This window comes from Crocuta crocuta, unplaced genomic scaffold, assembly GCF_008692635.1.
Source record: "Crocuta crocuta isolate KB4526 unplaced genomic scaffold, BGI_CrCroc_1.0 scaffold34, whole genome shotgun sequence".
Lineage (NCBI taxonomy): Eukaryota > Metazoa > Chordata > Mammalia > Carnivora > Hyaenidae > Crocuta > Crocuta crocuta.
In genome coordinates, this window is record NW_027529635.1 from 198,372 (window position 1) to 216,723 (window position 18,352).

At 37.8% G+C, this 18,352-nt stretch overlaps 1 protein-coding gene across 3 annotated transcripts in view; it reads right to left on the minus strand.

Moving 5' to 3' along the window:
* The window catches only part of LRRC4C (leucine rich repeat containing 4C), a 171,648-nt gene that overhangs the window by 24,219 nt on the left and 129,077 nt on the right, over positions 1 to 18,352 (minus strand). The window contains exon 1 of one of the 3 annotated variants that reach the window (XM_077762297.1): positions 3,878 to 3,972. The exons of the other annotated variants lie outside the window; for them this stretch is intronic. The gene's annotated coding sequence lies outside the window, so the exon portion shown is untranslated. Of the gene's footprint in view, positions 1 to 3,877; positions 3,973 to 18,352 lie in introns of those variants that run through there. 3 annotated transcript variants of the gene reach the window in all.

Sequence of the window (18,352 nt, forward strand, 5' to 3'; positions counted from 1 at the left end):
GTAATCAAGATCAAGGGACTGACATGGATAGTGAAATCACCAAGATTCTATCAAGAGTAGGCCTGGAAAGAACAGCAGGGAGGCAGGTGTTAAAATCTTCAAGGAATGAGGAGGAGTGAAGTGTGGGTCTGCTGGGGACTCCTACAAGGAGGTGTTAGCAGGTGGCATAGTCTGATGGTGTAAGCTTCAAAGTGGGGCACTTTAATGTGTTAGATGGTTTTGTTTGGAACAGATAGTGCAAGTAAATGTGCTTCTCAAACTTCAAAGCAATATACCACTAGCGGATATTATTATTATTATTACACAAGTAAACTGTCTATAATGGAATTTTATTTCAAAGATGATCTTTGGATTTTCCATTATTGGTTTTAAAAGATGTGTAACTCAATCATATGGAAACTTTCCCCAAATCTCATGGTTTCAAGAACTTCTGTTAGCACACATGAAATGTGAGTGACAAAGTAACATGTCAGGGATTTATAAAAATGTGAAACAAGACAGTGGGTAACAATCCATATGTGTAGAAGGGGTAAAGAAGAGATGGGAGGAGAACACTCATGTTCATTGTTAAATCAAGTAGCCAATCCTCAGTTCTCATATTAGACAAGAATTAGCAGCATTTGACATAGTGACCACCCTGTTCTTTCTGAAACAATGTCTGCACTTGGCTCCTGGGAAACCACTCCCTCAATTCTCCTTCTGTCTCATTGGTTAATCTGCTCGACCTCCATGACTAGTTGTGCTTTATCTCTTAGTCTACTACCCTGGAGTGCACCAGAGCTCTGTTAGTGGACCTATTCTTTGTCTATACTCACTCTCCAAGTGGTCCTACGGTGGCTCTAAAGAGTATCGACAAACATATACCTCCAGCCTGCAGTACACACTTGTATATAAAACTGCGAACTTGAGAATTCCATTGGAGGCACTGAAAATCGATCTGTCCAAAATAAAGCCCTTGATTCCAACTGGACATCCATCCCCAATAAAGACTTTTCTAAGAGAAAATCCAGTCATTCATGAATTCATTCATTCAATGAAAAAAATTTAAGCTCCTACCATATGCCAAGCACAGTTCTGGGGATCATCCTCTGAATAGGTCAGACCAAAGTCCCTTGAGTCTCTATTGTTTCACTTTATCCCACTACTGCGTCCTGTTACCTCTACACCCTATCCCCTTGATGTTCTATTGCCTATACTTTGGTAATCCTGTATATCAAGAATCTTGTCACTTCTTTTCACTTCAACTGTTACATCCTACTCCATTTTCTATCTGAATAATTCAGTGATTCCTATCATTTCCTATCTGCATAGTTCAGTGATTCCTATAGCCTGGTCCAATATCTGGTGTCTCTGCTTCTCTTTGTGTGTTTCTTCTGTTTGTTGTTGTTGTTGTTTTGTTTTTTGGTTTGTTTGTTTGTTTTGCCACACAGTGGAGGGATCCTATCAGAATGAGAGTCAGATCTCATTCATTCTGTTCAATGATCAAAGGCTTCTTACATCATTCACTCAGAGTAATAGTGAAGTGTTTCCAGTAGCCTACGAGACCATTTATATTTTTGTTCTATATCCCTCCTACCTCTCTGATCTTATCCTGCTACAACTACTGCTCTTACTCTCACCCTGGTCACTCTGGCTCCTTGCTATTCCTCCAATATGCCAAGAACAGGGCTACCTCAAAAAACTTGCAGTTGCTATCCTTCTGCCTGGAACCTTCTTAACCCAGACAGACCTGTAGCTTTCCATGCATATGACCATGGTACTACCTTTCATCCAAATACCTGCATGCTTTGCTTCTTCACTTCTTCCAGGTCACCTGCTCAGAGAGGCCTTCCTTGGCTACGCTGCCTAAACTATATCCCTTTTCCCCATAGCACTTAATCTCCTTAGTTTGCTTTATCTTTCTTAATCATGTTTTTCACAACTAGAGATAATGAGTATGTACGTACGTATGTATGTATGTATTTCTGTCTCTTCCAATACTGTGAGGTCCCAGGACCTGGAGTCTTTTGGATTTTTTTACAGACGGAGCCCCACCAAAAGTTCACTTTTACAGATGAGGAAACTAAAGCCCAGAGAAGTTAAGTGCTTCTCTGAGAACTTCTCTGGAGAAAATGGAGATTATCAAGCAGGAAAGTCTGTGCAAAGATGGAGAGGATGATGAATCCAAATCAGATCATGTGATAAGGTAAAGATGTTAAGTCAATGAATTCTGTCACTAGATGTAGTAACTTTGTGACTTGCAAATTCTATCATCTTTTTAGACTTCAATTCCTTCACCTGTAAAGTTTAGGTCCAAATACAGAAGGTTGTTCTGAACATGAAATGAGGTGATAGCCATAGGCCACTAAGCCTGGGATATTGTAAGCTCTCAGGTAATAGAAATGATTACTGTTACCTGACAGTTTCATTCACGGTGTATAAAACTGCTCTACTGATTTGGGGAGGAACTAAACAATTTACCCATTTTTATAAAATGATTATCTCATACTGGCACATGTACTCATCCCCAAATACATGATCATGCCTACGAATGGGAAAATATACCACCTGACCTTTCACGTATCACCATAAAAATTAGATTAGTAATGAAAAAGATGATGTTAAGTTTACCTTTTGCTTATAGTATACATTATAGATTAGATAATTTCTTCATAGATATTATCCTGTCTGACCCTTATATTTATGGGAGGTAGGCAGAAATAGGTTATAATTTTCCATTTTGCAGATCAGAATCTTAAAGTATAAGGAAGTTAAGTAATGTGATCAAGTTTCAAGGGGGCAAGACTAAATATAGGATCATTGTTCATACAAGATGTTAAGTATTTAGAACCCTATGCTACTGTTCTCTCCAATACATAATTTTTTAACATGAACAAGCTAAGAGAGGGAAAGATGTACCCATGCCATTAATCATTACTACAATTCTCTAAATTTAGGAACCTGCATTTTGTGCTTTTTTTTTTTTTAACACATTGGAGTCTGTTGGATTTGTTTACAGATAGAGCAATGGGAATAATAAAAAGAGCATTTACTGAGCAACTATTTATTAATCAACTATTGTGTTAGCCGTCCATGACATACTTGCATAGTATGTGTCTTTTTGCACCATTAGACAACATGATCTGTTGGGATAGGCACAATATTCCATTTTATGTGCATGTATAACCCAGTTACTGCCATTTAGTATGTACTAAATAAATGTTTCTTGAATAAGTGAATGAAATATTGAATAAGTGAATGGTTATATACAGAAAGAACCAACTAAACATACACCCTGAATCACACAATCCATCAGTATATAAAATTATACAATTATAATATCCATCAGTATGTAAAATTTTAAAAATGCCATATTCTAAATAAAAAACTATTGGCATCAGCAATTTCATATGGTTCAAGCTAACAGTTTCCAAAGAGGGACAGTGATTTTGGAAATGTCCAATTTGTTTCATCAAATTTCTGGAATTTATGGACATCCTTTCAGTTAACTTCTGTTTATATAAATTTTCATGTACCAACCAAAGGAAAAAGAGCCAATAGTTTTATTTTAATGCAAAGTCTTCTAGCTTCAGATAGTCAATCTGTGGAACAGTAATTATAAACAAAACCAGAATAAGGACATTCAGTACTGAGTTACAAAAGGTTCATTTTCTATTGATTACCTATAGCAGGGTCCACAAGCATACAGCAGACAAGATACTTGCTCTGCCATAGCCTTAAAATCCAATAGTACAGCCATTTGTACATCATGGAAAACCAAGGTGTCCATGCTGTTTTTTCTTAATAAAGCTGTTCAAATACTATTAATTCTCAACAGTTCTATTCTGACTTGCTCCCCTGTCATCTAACTTGTCCACAGAGAGAATTAGCCACTTACATTTAATTTTTTCTGTAGTATTTTCTTGATTGTACCCCTTATCACCATGTGAGGACCAAGACATCCTATTAATCAACTGCCACTGGAGAACACTGCTGTGGNAATTAAAGGTGAGTATCTGAAGAAGAAACATGCATATAAAATATACTTTATATTTTACATAAATATAAGCATTTTATAAATATAAATAATATATAAATATTTTATATGTTACTTAAATATCTCTTTAGCTGCTAGTGGTATCCTAGTTTAACACTGGAGATCAGGATGTGTGGGAATAGGAGATGGTACAACAAAAATGTCCTTGATTTTCAAATAATAGCATCAAGTCAACCTTCTGCTCTAAGCGATCTAAATCTATGGTCTGAAAGGACACATGATACTGTGGTCTGTGTAAATGTGGCATTTATCTTCATGAGTGTATTGATGAAGAATGGATCAGGACTGGCACAGTCATGAGTGACTTATCCCTTTCCTCTTCACAAGTGAAGATAAATGACACAAAATATCAACCACCATGCATTATATATATTTTATTCCACATTTATTCCCACAGACACAAACATACAGGAGGCCTTTTCTTCAACCTGATTGTTTTTTGTTTTCAAAATATACAGCTAACAATAACAACAGAGAACCTTTGGGAAAGTCAGAGGCAATGAAAAATGCTAAAATAACTTCTATAGGACAAGCTTTATCTCATGAGAGGATACATCAACAGACCTTATCTCTGGGAACTCTAAAATGGCTGCATGCCTCCAAACAGGATTTCATGGGTCTCTGCCTGCTGTCATTAAGCTAATATTATGAGAAATCACAAAGACCCTCCAAGGATACTGCACTAGATCACTCTCCCACCTGTACAAAATTCACTAAGATGGTGGTTCTAAAAGAGTAACTTCCAAGACCTCCTGCTCACACATTATTCTTCGGTTTATTTATTCTCATGATATTCATATTCATTATTCTCAGATGATATGAATTCCTTAACTTGTGAGTTGGATTAGGATACCCTCGTTAAGCTTCTTAAACGGCGGGTAAGGTGGACAAGATACAAAAGGCTGAATAATGGCATCATCAGGGATGTTCTCCCCTCCCCACCCTCATAACTAGATAATGTAGATACCAGTGTCAGCCTACTGTTGGATATGGACTCTTCTAGGTTGCAATTTGTAGTACCATTGAGAGCATATGGAATCATTTCAAGTTAATGCATTTAAACTTAAACCGGCCCTATTCAGAAGGATCTCGTCCCCTAGATCTAGTTCACTAGAAAATTACATCTAGATTATCAGAAAGCCAAGTCATCTTTTCACCAGAGCAACTGAGAGTTGTAGTCTTTGTCTCCTACTGCCCATACCTGACTTTTCCCCAATGTTGTGAGTCCTATTTTCCAGTTAATAGTGGGCAATGGACTCCAGCTATAGGCAGAACAAACCCTGGCTATCTTCTGTAGCCTCACTCACACAGTCCATCTCATGATATCATTGTTCTGGATTTACCCCTGATCTTATGCTTTAATGGCTTATACTCTATATACTACTCTGGGAAATAATACCAATTTAGCCCCAAGACCATGCCTCCATATGTATCTGTGATCTCTTAGGAGATTCTTGTCCTCTTCTTTAAGTCTAAGTCTTTGGTAATATATCATAACCCAGATCCAAGCACCTCAACAAAAGAACCTCGCTTGTCTCTTAAAGTTCTAGATATCCAGCATATCACCTAAATCCTTAGCATATTGATAGCTATCGGATATATATCTCATTCAACATTAATTAAATGCTTATTGAATATCAGGGACTATTCTAGACACTCAGGATTCTGTAGTGAGTCAGATGATGAGAAACTCTGACTTCACAGAGCATCCCTCTTTGGGGTTAGACAGATAACAAACCAGAGAAGATGAGGTAAAGATAAGTATTGGAATGAATATAAAAGGATGACAAGATAGGGAATTACTAAGGAGAAATATTACATTGATTTGGTCTGGTAAGATCCTTTTGCAAAAGAAAGAGTCGGGGTGCCTGGGTGGCTCAGTTGATTAAGTGTTTGACACCTAGTTTTGGCTCAGCTCATGATCTCATGGTTGGTGAGTTTGAGGCCCGCTTGGGGTTCTGTGCTAGTGGTGTAGTGCCTGCTTGGGATTTTCTCTTTCTCTCTCTCTCTCTCTCTCAAAATAAATAAACTTAAAAGAAAAGAAACACTTAAATAATGACAAGAGAGAACTAGACATAGATCTAGAAGAAAACTCTGCAGGCAGAGAAGGCAGCTAATGTAAAGACTCCAAGTTTAAGAGAGTTCAGTGGGCTCAATGTGTCCCCCTTCAAATTCATATGTTAAATTTCAATGCTGAATGTGATGGTATTAGAAGGTGGGACTTTGGGAAGGTATTAGGTCATTAGGATGAAATACTTCTGAGTGAAAACAGTAACTTAAAAAAAAAAAAAAGGCTTCAGAAACCGCTGTTGCTCCTTCTTCCATGTGAGGACCTGAGAGTCCATACCCTGGAAGAGGGTCATTCTGGCTCCCTGATCTCCAATTTCACTCCTCCAGAAGTATGAGAAATGCACTTCTGTTCCTTATAAGCTACCTGGTCTGTGGTGTTTTGCTGCAGCAGGCCAAACAGGCAAAGACAAGAAGCATGATATACTTAAAGTCGGCAAGGGGGAGAAAGAGGCTAGTTTAGTAGGAATAAAGTAGGCAATCATTAGAGTAGGAGATGTGGATGGAGAACGTGTTTGTTTCCTTTGGTTTCCACAACAATTATTGCAGTCTGATGGCTTAAAACAAGAGAAATTGATTCTCTCCCACTTATGGAAGCCAGAAGCCTGAAACTGAGATGCCAGCAGGACTCTCCGAAGACTTTAGGGGAGAATTCCTCCTTACTGTTTCCAGCTCTAGTGGCTCCAGGTTTGCTTTGTTTTGTGGACACATAACTGATCTCTGCTTCCGATGGCTGCCTTCTCTTTTCCATATGTCTTCCTATGGATTGTCTCTTATAAGAACATTTGCCATTGTATTTAGGCCCCATCTGGATAATCCAGGATGATCTCATCCCAAGGCCCTCAACTTAACTACATATGTAAATATAATATTCCAAATAGGGGCACATCCACAGGTTCTGGAGGTTTGGATGTGGATGTATCTTTTAGGAAGCCACCATTCAATCCAGTACAGAGAAGTAGGCCTGCTGGGCCAGGGAAAACAATTTCTTTGTATTCTGTATGGCATGAAAAAGCTCTTGGAGAGTTTCACACTGGAAAATAATATAATCTGGCTTAGACTTTTAAACTACAACTGTGGCTATACATGAGAAGTTGGATTGAAGGGGTCAAGAGTAGATCAGTAGTGCATGTGAGAGTGGCTTGATATTGAATATGCAGCAGTAAGAATAGACAGAATTAGAAAATTAAGGATGGTTTCTGGAGGCAGCATCTAGAATATGTGCTTAGGAATTACATATGTGGATCGTGGTTAAAGAAACCAAAACAACTACCTTATGCCACCTACCCAATACAATTGTCCAAATATCATTTGCTCTTGAACTCACCACTGCCATGCTCCATATGCCCTGCAAGAAGAGTATTTGTGTGAAAGGATCACCTCTACTTCCCTAGCTATTCTTAGATCTTTGAAAATATTATCCTTTCCATTAGTCTAGGTCTTGCCCCACTTCCTATGGTTGGCTGTGCTTTGTCTAACTTTACTGCAAAAGTCTTCCCTTCCCAGTAACCAATCTCAATTTAAACCAAGGCTTTTACAATTCTTTCTCATTCCAATATAGTTCCCTGGGGCACCCAGGCAGAATGTGAATGATTTGGTTATACCCTGAAAATGGTACACCATCCAGATTATTCCCTGAAATATCAGAGATTTACCCATTCTCTTCAGATCAAGGCAACTGAAAACCCTCTCAGAACAGATCTAACAAAGTTTCAGAGTCTAATTATACAACAATTACCATGTCAGAGCCTGCATATGGTCTGTACTTAGACTCCTAGAGAACTACAGCTTCTGGATGGTCTTTCTACTTTAGGGACCCTTTCTGAATAAACAAAGCAATTGGCTTAATAAAAGCAATACTTATTCTCCTAGTTATGTTTTCTGAATAAATTATGATTTCAAGTCAAGTATAATTTATCACCTTCAATAATCTCAAGTCAAGTATAATGTATCTCCTTCATTAATTGAAGTTCTGATAGAGCCTTCAAGTGTCCTGAGTAGCTTGCTAAAGGTGGAGATAAGAGATGGCAGTGTGCTATAGTTTGTAGAGTGAAGGCCCTTAATAAAGGCCAAATTTTCATCTTGAGCAAGCCATTCTGTGGGATTGTGGCTGGCAGCCTAATAATATACTGTTGGGCTCTAGGGGACAAATAAAGCAACATGAGATCTTTCTCCTTATTCCCTTACCTTATTGCCCATGAGTTGTTCCCATAAGACATTCCGGATTGCCTGCATAGTATTTCTTCTTGTAGGGGTCTGTTGTACTTATTTAAAAATAAGCTTACCTCAACTTTTCAGAATGACTTCAACTTTCAGTTTTGATTTCAAAGCAACATTTATCCACGACTATATTTTTAACATATCATTTATGGCATATAATTGTTCTTTTGTCCTTTAAATGCACACTAAATTTTTAGGATTTGGTATTCTAAAGCCAACAGTATTTAGAAATAGTCTTACTAGAGTAAGCTTCAAGCACAGCAAGAAGATACAAGCCTTCCTTGGAGATAGTGCAGGTTCACTTCCAGAACACTAGAGTGAAGCGACTAACGCAATAAAACACATCCAATGAACTTTTGGTTTCCCAGTGCATATAAAAGTTATGTTTACACTACACTTTAGTCTATTTAGCATGCAATAGTATTATGTCTAAAAATGTACATACCTTAACTAAAAATACATTATTGCTAAACAATGCTAACCATATTTGAGCTTTCAGCAAGTTGTAATCACTGATCAAAGATCACTGTAACAAATATAATAACAAATACATTTGAAATATTGTGAGAATTACCAAAACGTGACAGGGACATGAATCTGGCAAGTGTGGTTGGAAAAATGGCATCAAGAGGCTTTCCTGGGGGCGCCTGGGTGGCTCAGTTGGTTAAGCATCCGACTTCGGCTCAGGTCAGGATCTCACAGTTTGTGGGTTCGAGCCCCGTGTCAGGCTCTGTGCTGACAGCTAGCTCAGAGTCTGGAGCCTGTCTTCAGATTCTCATACTCCCTCTCTCTGACCCTCCCCTGCTCATGCTGTCTCTATCTCTCTCTCAAAAATAAATACAAAACATTAAAAATTAAAAAAAAAAAAAAGAGGTTTTCCTGATTCAGGGTTGCCACAAACCTTCAATGTGTAAAAGGGCAAAACAAAACAGAAAAGAAAACAAAACAACCAAAAAAAACCCCACCCAAAACCAAACCAAATCAAACCAAACACAACAACAACAACTTAGTATCAGAGAAGTGCAATAAAGCAGAGGACAATAAAATGGGGCATCCCTGTACTTTCCCATGCATGGTGAACAAGGAATTGCTGCCTTCTTGTTCTGGATTAGACCATTTGTTCATCTGAAAGATCTTTAATGTAATCCAGTGTAATTCCAAGTGGCAATACTGTGGAAATACAGGTTACCAAGCTAACATCCATCAGCAAGTGGGAAAATGTTGTAGATGTTTACACTGACATGTAGTTCTATTCTTACTTTGGGTTTGTTTAAATGAGGGCTATTGTCTTCATCATGAAGCCTATATCAAATCAATTGTGGGTTAAGAGTAGAAAAAGAGGGGCATCTGAGTGATTCAGTTGGTTACACATCAGCTCTTGATTTGGGTTCAGGTAATGATCTCAGGGTTTGTGACTTGGAGCCCTGCAACATGTCAGTGCAGAGCCTGCTTGGGATTCTCTTTCTTCCTTCTTGCCTGCCCCTCACCTGCTGGTGCTCTCTCTCTCTCAAAATAAGTAAACATGAAGAGTAGAAAAAGATTATAAGAGGAAAAAAAAAACTTCTTAGTTGTGAATATTCATCTCTTTACTCATTCATTTACTCATTAGCTAATTATTTTGTTATCTTTGAGTCACCTAAACCTTGCTGAGCACAAAATGATTAAGTAGGAATTGGGCAGATAGTGGAGTTGGGTGGGATCTTAGTTATGCTGCACTGCAAAAGAGTGAAGTCCCCATGTATTCATAAAGGGAAAACCCCCTTGCAGATGGAAATTTGGTCATTGATTTTTTTTCTTTTTCACACTCAAGAGTCTAAAAGTCTTCTCCCATTGCGGCTGCTTGGAGAATCCTGATCAGGATAGAAGTCTCAGAAGTCAGGAGTATTTTCAAATTGGAGTTAGAGAAGCCATTCCCAGGTTAATGAGCACAGAGCAGCAGGCATTTTGAGGAGTTTATTTGGAGAAAGGAAACGTCTGCAGAAATCAAGTGATTAAGATGTGATACTCAAAGCGAACTCTGAGCGATCTCATTAGCAGAGACTAAGAATAGTCTACAAATGTAATAAGAGCCCTGATACAAGGTCACAAACATCCCAATACAGGCCAGATTTGTGGTGGGACCCAGTGAAAAGAAAGATGGAGAACCTTATCAGGAAATCTTCCCTAGAAGAGATGACGGTTTCTTCCCAAGAACTAACAGAGGAAGAACCAGAAATGCATATTAAACATTCCATTGCCTATTTTTCATAGTTCTCCAGATGTGTTTATGTATATTAAATGCATATATTTCTGTTCCATGATATAGATTCAATTATTCCCAATTAATTTAAGTAACTCTTGTACAAAGGTCAGTTTCTCAGATTTTCTTTCAGAAATGTCCCTAAAAGGACCCTCTTACTCACCTGCACACTGTTTCTCATCTCCTTTCTCTGAAATAACATTATTTACTTTTCTCTTTTTCAAACTATATTCCTGCTTTCAGAAGAATATAAGCTTCATGCATAGAGGGGCATTGTGTAGCTTATTTACTATCTTATTTCTTATGCCGAGAAAAATGTTTGGCGCACAAGTCACTCAGATAATTATTAAATCAAAAACATGAAGAACCATTTTCATGTCTTCATAAAATCAACTATAAACTATACATAAACTATACCTCTCTGCATTGTCATATGAATGAGAGAGTATTGAAATGGTGATTTTACCTAAGGAACCAAGACATAGTAGATGATACATTCCAAAGAGGGCACAAATTTATAGTGATGACTGTCATATATTTGCACAGCTAATAATCTCTTACACAAAGCAAAGACATCAATGAACCAGAAAAGGCTCATGAGGAGGATTTCTCTGGAGAGAGCTATACTGTGAGTTCTGCTCCTAAGGAAAGTGGTGGGTAGTATCTACATCCTAGCGTTCAGTTTAGTTAGGGGCTTCAGGAAGGTCATTAGAGACTTTTCAGAGGAATTTTCAGTGGGTTATGACTTACTACCACCAACTCCAAGACCAGTTCCAAAAAGAATTTCAAGGATTTCTATCCTTACCCTCAAGACTAAGAATACAAGGCTGTGATGGCACAGTAGAGTAGACACAGGAGGGTGGATCTAAATCCCATCCAAAAAATCTCAAAAGCAAGAGACCAAATGTTGATCACACATATGAGGGAGTTGATGCGACAGCCTTAAAGATATTTTGGATTCTGTGCAAAAGGGCTGCTTGATGAAGTAAACAACTTATGAGAGGGAATCTGAAAGTATTTCTGGATGTCTAGGAGCTGATGGAGTAAGTGATATGGCAGGGAAGAGAGTTTTACTCTCACCAAGGCAAATTTGGGAAAAGTCAAAGAGAAGGGGTGGGTCAAAGAGTACATGTACAGGAAAGCTACCCTAAGAAAGTCAATTTCAAATGTCTGGCAAATCCAAAGATTTTGATGTCAAGTCAAGACAGCACCAGGCAAGTAAAAGCTATTATGCCCAATAGCTAACTCTTCCCTAATCATGATACAACAAATAAGAGTCAGAATTAGGAGTAGGCAGATGGGAGAAGAGAAAGAATAGAAGGTACTATGACAATATAGAGAAACTAGCCATGGTCATTCCCCAGTCTGTGACATTAGGCTTCCTACCTGAAATTGTGCCTATGTTGGGATAAGGCAGGAATCTTAATATTGAAATAAGTTCAAAGTTTTGAATATTATATAATGTGGATATGTCAATTACTTTCCATGGTGCCTTACATTACATAATCATTTCCAGATAGCTTTCATCTAGGTGCAGAAGCAAAACTAGTCCCAATGAATAAATTTTAAATGGGAGGAAAAAAATCTCCTTAAAATTATATTTACAGTTTGTATTAGTTCAAAATAATGTGGTTATAATAATTTTACTGATTTCAAAATCACAGGGGGTCCACAGTATGAACTCTCAGATAGAAATCTAGTCTCAGATTTTAAATTTCAAATTTTAAGCTTATTTCTGTCTGGTTTTGCTTCACATTTTGCTAATGATTGATAATGAAGACAACAGAAGTTAAACACACAATTAATTTGAAAACAGGGCTTCTAGATTGATACATATGAATCATTTTGTAATCAGCAACAAACAATTCCCAGTGTTTAAGTATTTTTAAAGTATCTGGTATTTCTAAAACATTATGACAGAAGGTACACCCAGGAGGGATTTTTAAAAATTAAAAGCAATAATTTTTGTCATATTATCTGGACCAGACACTACTCTACAGAACAACTTAAAGAACCTAGAAAAATGAGATATGTATGCGATTTATGTATATGTATGTGTGGACTTGGGAGTGGGTGAAATACATAAGACAGAGAGGTTTGGAAAATACAAAATGTTAAATACTTTTGNAAAAAAAAAAAAAAAAAAAAACTGAGGAAGGCATTGAATGGGACCTCTCCCACTGACGTAGGGTACTACTTGTTAGCCTCAATGGGTCTTTGTGAGTTCTCATGTTTTTATGAGAGTAGACAAGAAAGAATTACGATATAATTTTACTAAATGTAGGGTTTGCACAACTTTTTTGGCCTTTGTGTTTCGTTGTTGATTTTTAATATCTGCCCATATTTTCCCTTTTCTTGACTCTTTTTATAGGAGTGTTTGACACATCGATGTCCTGTAATAGTCAGCTGATATGATTGGTCAAAAGTTGAAAATTAGCCAAGTTGCAGATCTATCCCAACTTAATATTTGCAACAAATATAGGCTTTTGGTGTCTTTAAAAGCTTGCAAGTTAAGAGGAATACAATTTAGAAGCATTATTAACAGAAAAAAATCACGAACATTAGCATCCTAATATATGTGAACAAATCCCACCCCGCATAGAAGTCTTTTGTTGCAATTCATATCTCCTCACACCAACTGATTTGAAAATATTGCCATATATTCTATCCTCTGTCCAGAGCAACAGAGACAAAAGCAATCAAGATTGTGATAGGTTTGTCCCTTCCTCATTATTGACTTGCAATTCTAGAAATACCATTGCTGATGGTGAGGAAGAGAAATGGGGAAGCAAAGCAGAGGTAGTGATTTTACCCTCATATTTGTCCCTCAAGATCCAGAAAAACTATAAAGACTCTTATCTGGCTCAGAACTCAGTATTTTAGGGGCGCCTGGGTGGCTCAGTCAGTTGAGTGTCCGGCTTTGGCTCAGGTCATGATCGCATGGTTCGTAGGTTCAAGCTCCGTGTAGGGCTCTGTGCTGACAGCTCAGAGCCTGGAGCCTGTTTCAGAGTCTGTCTCCCTCTTTGTCTGACTCTCCACTGCTCACGCTGTCTCTCTCTCAAAAATAAATAAAACGTTAAAAAACAAAACAAAACAAAACAAAAAAAAAGAACTCAGTATTTTAAATATTCATGAATGAGTGCAAGGAGACAATGGATCATATTCATAGTTCCCATTATTTAACTTCTTACTCATCATCATCGTCTTTTTCTTATCTGGAAAACTAGTTCTGGGGGAAAAAAAAAAAAAGAAAAAAAGACTGACCATTTGATCATTATTATACCAGATGCCATTTCCAGTACCAATTTTGTTGTCTCCTCTCCAGGTACTCAGTCTGTTTGACCTTTATTAGCTCATAACCATCCCAGCTGCATATTCTCTTCACCTTTGCTTCCCTTTTGGCATTTTTCTTTGGTGGAAAGGTTAAGAATTTTTGGTACAGAATTAGAGAGACACAAATGGCATGGATTAAACAACAACAACAACAACAACAACAACAACAACAACAAACTCCCTTTTGGCCTTTAGGCCCAGGGTAAGAGGGAGGGCAAAGCAATACCTGATTATCTTTGCTCTCTCTTGAAGACTATAACTTCTCCCCACTCTTCTGGGAGTTAGCAGGTCGCTCTGTAATTATTCATTTGCCTGAGTAGCAACCCCTTCCCCACCATTAGATTGTGAGCTTCTTGAAGAAACCTGCAAGGGTTTTGTCATCTTTGTAGCCACAAGTTCTTATGCTTATTCCCTTGTTTTGTTGTGTTTATTAAGGCCAAGTACTATACCCAACTCTCTCTGTAAGGTGTGTCATTTCCATCCACTTCAATGGGAAAGTAATAGTGACTTAATAAGATTAATCAACTTGGTCCAAGCTGGTAAGTACCTGAGCCAGCTTTCTTGTCCAGGCTGTCCAAATTCAAAGATGAGGCACTTTAACTTGTGTTTCTAAGTACCTACTCAGAAAGAAAGTCTTGGACAATCTTTACTGTGATCACTTTCATGAAATAGAAATGAACTCCCAACTTCCTCATAGCCTTTCTGGATGAGATGTTCTCATTTGCCATCTCATCCCATCTGCAAGCTTCATTATCCCTCTAATCACGTCCACTACCTATCTCTTCTGTCTTTTGTCTTCTATTACAGTTTTGTTAAAGGGCAGCAACCATATTGCACCTAGTCTTGATTAAGCAGGCATGCCATTTGTCAGGGAGCCAAGCAAGAAAAGTCCTTATAGGGGTCCCCTTAAGCCACTGCTTGGCATGTTTCCCAGAAAGCACAGTGCATCTTATCCATACTCAATCCACCATACCATGTGCGAGAACATTTATACCCATTAAAAGTTTCAGATCTATTTTGAACCAAATTTTATAATACAGCCCAGAGAGAATGATAGTTTCACATTATCTTAAAAGTTTGATTTTAATAAGGATTGGCTGTCTCTCAGAGGGTTTAGTACAAAGTGTATGGCATTTCAAAAGGAGTCACCACATCCTTTGATGTTCTAAATCTCTTCTGATTCATACTGTAGGTGAGAGTAAGGTAATATAAACTCCTTCTTAAAGAAATCACTGGGTTGTAACATATCTACACTATAAAGACATTCAGTGGCAAGGTATCAATGATTACATTGAACTGTGGCTGATTTCAGTTCTATAGGAGGATGCAAAATTAAAAGAACATATATGTATACATTTGTATCTATGTATGCGTGAATATGTGTATGTTCTGAAATTCAATATGTTGTCATATATAAATTAGACTGTAAGTTGCTTTTAGACTCAATATATCCCATAAATAGAAATTGCTTATAATAGGGGCGCCTGGGTGGCTTAGTCGGTTAAGTGTCCGACTTCGCTTAGGTCATGATCTTGCGGTTCGTGGGTTCGAGCCCCGCATCGGGCTCTGTGCTTACTGCCAACTCAGAGCCTGGAGCCTATTTCAGAGTCTGTATCTCCCTCTCTCTCTGGCCCTCCCCTGCTCAGGCTGTCTCTCTCTCTCTCTCTCTCCTAGAAATAAATAAAAATATATATAAAAAAAAAGAAATTGCTTATAATAACATAACAGCAATTATGGTTACCTGGTTAGAAATACCAACTAAAAGGGGGAGCATGGGTAACTCAGTCAGTTAAGTATCTGACTCTTGATTTCTGCTCAGGTCATGATCTCACAGTTTATGCGTTAAAGCCTCACATCAGACTCTGTGCTGACAGCGTGGAGCCTGTTTGGGATCTTCTCTCACCCTCTCTCTCTGACCCTCCCCCACTTGCTCACTCTCTCTCTCCTTTCTCTCTCTCTCTCCCTCTGTCAAAATAAATAAAAATAAACCTTACAAAAAACAATACCAAATAAAACTCTCAAGCCATATATAGTAGGCACAATTTGAAGATGACCTCAAGCCACACCACTGTATACTCTCTGCCCCCTCTAAGTATGAGCGGGGTTTGTAACTTGCTTACAAACAATGTAAAATTACAACAGTGGCAGGACAGTAACTATTTTGAGTGGAGCACATTATATGGCAAAGGTAACAGAAGGTTATACCTACGATTACATGATGTGATTACATGCAGTCTCCTGAGATCTGTCTTAGGAAGACTGCAGCGAAAGAGTTGCCCGCTGGCCTTAAAGAACTAAGCTGCCATGTTGTTGTAAAAGGGCCATGTGACAAGAAATTATAAGTGGCTCCTAGTTGCTTAACGTGTGGCCCAGCTGAGAGCCAGCAATAAAGCCCAAGTCCTAAGCTACAAGGAATTGAATCCTGTCAATAATTCCTTTAACTTAGACAAGAACCCCAAGCTCTATCTAGAGCCTGGCCAGTACATTGATTGAAGCCCTCTGACTACATGAACTCAAGACCCTATCAAGTTGTGTCCAGAATCCTATCCCCAGAAACTGATAATCAAGCTAATACCTTTGTAGTAATTTGTAACACAGCAACAGGAAACTAAAAAAAAAAATTATTTCTTGAAACTGTAGGGGCCATATCTCAATCATTAGCAAAACTATCTCAATAATTCAGTAGAATCTGAATAGAAAATGTTCTTCAGGGGGGGAAAAGACACCCTAAATTAGATATTATAGGTCATGAATTAAGTGGACATAGGTATGCTGCAGGGAGAATTTACAATCGATACCAGCCTGGTAATTAAGCTCAGGGCATGTAACCAAAGTAGAGTATAAATATATTTCTCTAGAAATCTTAAAAATATATTTTAAAAAATCTCCCTCAAGGTAAACATATGCACAGGTATTTATTAGAAAATGATGCATCATACAAATATAAGCTTAAGGAATTTATTCTGTGGTGGGCAAACTTGTGAATGTGAAAAATGACATACAACCTAGTATATCATTTTCATGTATGTACTTGATGTGTGTCTATGTGTATATCTGTGTATGAGTCTGCAAGTGCCTTCATGTCCATGGTAGTACGTGTGTATATATGCCTCTGTGTATGTGTGTGTATGTGTCTGTGTATACACCTTTGTCTTTGTTTGTGTCTGTGTATTGTGGGAGTCTATGTATGTATCTGCATGGGCGGGGGAAGAATATATCTGTGTGTGTGTGTGTGTGTGTGTGTGTGTGTGTGTGTATCCATGTCTGTGAAGATGTCTGGAGAAATGGGAAAAAAGAGAAATGGACCTCTTTAGAGCACTTTATAAATATTAATAAGCAATAGAGAGAAAAAATCNTATCTGCATGCGGGGGAAGAATATATCTGTGTGTGTGTGTGTGTGTGTGTGTGTGTGTGTGTGTATCCATGTCTGTGAAGATGTCTGGAGAAATGGGAAAAAAGAGAAATGGACCTCTTTAGAGCACTTTATAAATATTAATAAGCAATAGAGAGAAAAAATCAAACAAAAAACATTGACTTTGTACTTGTAATCTAGTGTTAGTTCCAATTTTGCAATATACAGTTGACTCTTGAACAATGTGGGATGAGTCACACTGACCCCCATGCAGTCAAAAATCCATATATAACCTTTGATCTCCCCAAAACTTAACTACTAATAGGCCACTGTTGACTGGAAGCCATACCAATAGCATAAACAATTAGTTAACACATATTTTGCATGTTATATAGACTATATTCTACAATAAATTAAGCTAGAGAAAAATGTTAAGAAAATCATAGGAAGAGCAAATACAGTCCTATATTATACAGTACTGTGCAGTACTGTATTGTATTTATTGGAAAAAAAAAACAACAACTGTGTGTAAGTGGACCCACACAGTTCAAATTGGTGTTATCCAAGGGTCAACTGTATTCACTCTGTGACTTTGGTAACCTGCTTCACTTCTCAACCTTATTTTTCCTACAGGAAAAATTTAATTAGATTGTAAGAATTAAAACAATCCCTCTGCTGGTGAAAGTATAAGCTAGTACAACCACTTTAGAGTAAACTTTGTTTGTCTTTAATAAAGCTGAAGATATTCATGCCTATGACCCAACAATTCCAGTCCTAGGTATCTATGGCCAATACAAATGTGTATGTATGTTTACTAAAGGCACATGTTAGAATGCACAGAGCATCATGGTTTAGTCCTCATAGGCCCAAACCAGAACTGTCCCAATGACCATCAGCAAATGAATGGATCATGGTGGCATAGGCACTGAATGGGATACGATATAGAAATGAGAATGAGCAACCTGTATAGTCTCACAACAATATGAACAGATCTCACAAATATAGTGTGAACACAGGAAGCTAGATACCAAAAGAGTATCATATGATTTATATAAAGCACACAAACAAGTAAATGTAATCTAAATAGGCAAACTTAATCTGGAC